This window comes from Leucopleurus acutus (assembly GCF_964270905.1).
Source record: "Leucopleurus acutus genome assembly, chromosome: 14".
Taxonomy (NCBI): Eukaryota; Metazoa; Chordata; class Mammalia; order Artiodactyla; family Delphinidae; genus Leucopleurus; species Leucopleurus acutus.
In genome coordinates, this window is record NC_139156.1 from 31,642,452 (window position 1) to 31,646,643 (window position 4,192).

Genomic DNA, 4,192 nt, shown 5'->3' on the forward strand with positions numbered 1-4,192 from the left:
TGTGCTGAGCTCTGTGAAATTTCCCTGGGAGTTTCATCTGAATATCAAGTTTGGTTGCCAAATTTGTGGCTTCCTCAAACCAAAATTCATGATAAACTCCGATATTTTCCATCACTGCATTTAGTGAATGCAGCACTGCAGTCAAACTACTGGCTGCAAAGAAGACATCAGAAGTTTGCCCCTGAAGATTTTTCCCAAAGGCTGTTGTGAAAGATAGAACATTTTTAAGAACAACAATGGTAACGATGAAATCAAAATCTGTTACCGCACTACAGAGTACAAATGCTCGGCCAGCTATACAGTTATTCCATCTAACATTTGTGACACTCTTTATACCATCTAAACATACAACAAGTGCTTGTAGGAGGTCCACTAAGATTTCAAAAGCATCATGCCTGCCTGTCCACTGGAGAATGGCAAATTTCCTTCAGTTCTTTGCCCCTTTCTTAATTGTTCTGAAAAAGGACAGAAATTACATTGTCAAGCTCTAAAAGCAGTTGTGGTGATAGATGGAAAAAAGAACAAACTTCCTCAGTTGTTCCTAATGCGACAGATACTCCCATAACAGGCAGTGATTTTGCCAAGCACATATTTAAGGCACAGGAAGAGCAGAGTGTGTAGATAGCTTGGGGATATTTCTCTAAAAGTCTAGAAGCAACAACTTTCATTTTGGAAGAAAATCCACTGGACACAATGTAAGCCTGACCACGACAGTACTCTATGTTGAATCCCCACTTCTCAGTTAATCATAGTGTGAAATTTCACAGCCAAAATTTCTGCATCAGTTTCATAAGGCAGGAAGCCCACAGATTCCTCTCTCAGGTTGTGAGCTTCGTCAACAAACCTCACCAACACAGGCAGGTACTCTTTCCCTGCTATGTCCACCACACCGTCAGTGATGATGGAAAAGAAGTGAGAGTCTCCCACTTCTCTGAGGGTTTCTTCCTGAATGCAGCTCTCACAGATCTCTAGCATCTGTTTCTGCTATGTTTTCGAACAATGTGTTAACTGCTGTTGTCTCAAAGCGCTTTCTCAGAACCTCTTCGCCAGAATTGATCCGGTACTCAGGCAGTGCTTGAAAGTTATCAGGAGTAAAGAGACCTTCTGGGATTTCATCAGCTTCATGTCCATCCAGAGGTATGTTCCGTTTTCCCATAAGAATCAAAATTTCAAATAAAGATTTTAAGTATTGTTTTCCTTCTCTTCAAGGGTTAAAACTTGGCACTTAAACTCCGCACTTTCACTTCCGTGGCCCGGGTTCAATCTCTGGTTGGGGAACTAAGATCCCATGAGCCGCAGCCCAGCCAAAAATAAAATTTTTTTTAATTTTTAAATAAAAAATAGGGCTTCCCTGGTGGCGCAGTGGTTGAGAGTCCACCTGCCGATGCAAGGGACACGGGTTCGTGCCCTGGTCCGGGAAGATCCCACATGCCGCGGAGCAGCTGGGCCCGTGTGCCATGGCCGCTGAGCCTGCGCGTCCGGAGCCTGTGCTCCACAACGGGAGAGGCCACAACAGTGAGAGGCCCGCCTACCGCAAAAAAAAAAATTAATTATAATAATAATAATAAAAAATAAAAATGGGATCTCAAACAGTACATATTACCCTTCAATGAATACTGTTCCTTAATAGTATATTATAGACATTCCATCAGGTCAATAAAGACTGAACTCATTCCTGGTAAAAGTTATATAATGGTCCAAAACTATACGTTAGTTTATTCTACCATCCTTCTATTGATAATCAAATCTTCTCTAAAAACTTTTGTCACCACAAATATGGGGTGCATATATCTTTTGAAATTTAGTGTTTTTGTTTTCTTTGGATATATACTCTGGAATGGAATTGCTGGATCATATGGTAGTTCTATTTTTAGTTTTTTGAGGAACCTCTATACTGTTTTCCACAGTGGCTGTACCAATTTACATTCCGAGCAGTGTACTAGGGTTCCCTTTTCTTCACATTCTCACCAACACTTGTTATCTGTGGTCTTTTTGATGATGACCATCTGACAGGTGTGAGGTGATATCTCATTGTGGTTTTGATTTGCATTTCTCTGTTGATTACCGATGTTGAGCATCTTTTCATGTGCCTGTTGGCCATCTGTATATCTTCTTTGGAAAAATGCCTATTCAGGTGTTCTGCCCATTTTTAAAATCAGGTTGTTTGTTTTTTTGATACTGAGTTGTATGAGCTGTTTATATATATTGGATATTAACCCCTTATCAGTCATATCATTTGCATATATTTTCTCCCATTCATTTGGGTTTTTTTAAGACAATATTACGGTTTTTTGTTGTTTAGTTTGGGGTTTTTTTGTTGTTTTTTAATTAAACTTTCCTTTTTGTTCTTGTTGCTGGAAAGCAAGGTTCTGACTTTGTGGTCAATTATAATATCTCATCCTGTGTTTTTAATAGTTATCTTTTTGTCATTCCAAATGCTATCTATTCCTCTTTTAAACTCTGTATCAAGTTGGTGTGTTTTTATGTTTATGTAGTTCCCTATATGTAGTTCCCTATGTAATTATGCAGTTCCCTATAAAACTAAAAATGGATTTAACATCTGACCCAGCAGTTGCAGTCTTGAGCATTTATCCTAGAAAACTGAAAACTTGTGTTTACACAAAAAACTGATATGAATGCTCATAGTGGCTTTATTTATAATAGTCAAAAATTGGAAACAGCCCAAATGTATTTATATTAAATATTTTCTATTACAATCTATTAATAGATCTTAGGAATAATTATATAAAAATCAGTATATGTTTGTATTATATTTTGTGACATGAAGTCAGTTCAGTAATCCAGCATGTCATCAGCCATATTTTTAAGATTATTTCCTTAACCCATATCATATAAATTGTGGTAAAAGTGATCTGGTTATGAAATAGTCCTTTAAATGAAAAGATGTTGTGAAATGTGTTGTTCACCAACTTTCAGAAAAAAAACTATTCTGTTTAATACCAACACACTTTTGTTTAGAAATTTACAAGTTGATAGCTGCAAGAGAGAATTTTGTGCTCATTAGCAGATACAAAGAAGGAAAGTTAAAATGTGGCACATCCCTCCCAATTTAGGGGACATCACAACAAAATTGTGTTCTACTGACTTGAATAACGGGAGACTTTGCTAGTAACTTAGCATTTATCCTTCACTTACTGTTAGAATACTAAGGACTTATAGCATATTTTCCCCCACAGGCCTGGGAAAAAGTCAAGACTTCTTAATGATCAGCACCCTCAAGTGATGTATAATCGTTCTCAATGGTGAAAAACTGAAAACATTTCCACTAAGATCAGGAATAAGACAAGGTTGCCCACTCTCACCACTATTATTCAACATAGTTTTGGAAGTTTTAGCCACAGCAATCAGAGAAGAAAAAGATATAAAGGGAATCCAAATTGGAAAAGAAGAAGTAAAACTGTCACTGTTTGCAGATGACATGATACTATACATAGAGAATCCTAAAAATGCCAGCAGAAAACTACTAGAGCTAATCAATGAATTTGGTAAAGTAGCAGGATACAAAATTAATGCACAGAGATCTCTTGCATTCCTATACACTAATGATGAAAAATCTGAAAGAGAAATAAAGGAAACACTCCCATTTACCACTGCAACCAAAAGAATAAAATACCTAGGAATAAACCTACCTAAGGAGACAAAAGACCTGTATGCAGAAAACCAGAATACACTGATGAAAGAAATTAAAGATGATACAAATAGATGGAGAGATATACCATGTTCTTGGATTGGAAGAATCAATATATTGAAAATGACTATACTACCCAAAGCAATCTACAGATTCAATGCAATCCCTATCAAACTACCAATTCCATTTTTCACAGAACTAGAACAAAAAATTTCACAATATGTATGGAAACACAAAAGACCCCGAATAGCCAAAGCACTCTTGAGAAAGAAAAATGGAGCTGGAGGAATCAGGCTCCTAGACTTCAGACTATACTGCAAAGCTACAGTAATCAAGACAGTATGGTACTGGCACAAAAACAGAAATATAGATCAATGGAACAGGATAGAAAGCCCAGAGATAAACCCACGCACATATGGTCATATTATTTTTGATAAAGGAGGCAAGAATATACCATAGAGAAAAGACAGCCTCTTCAATAAGTGGTGCTGGGAAAACTGGACAGCTACATGTAAAAGAATGAAATTAGAACACTCTCTAACA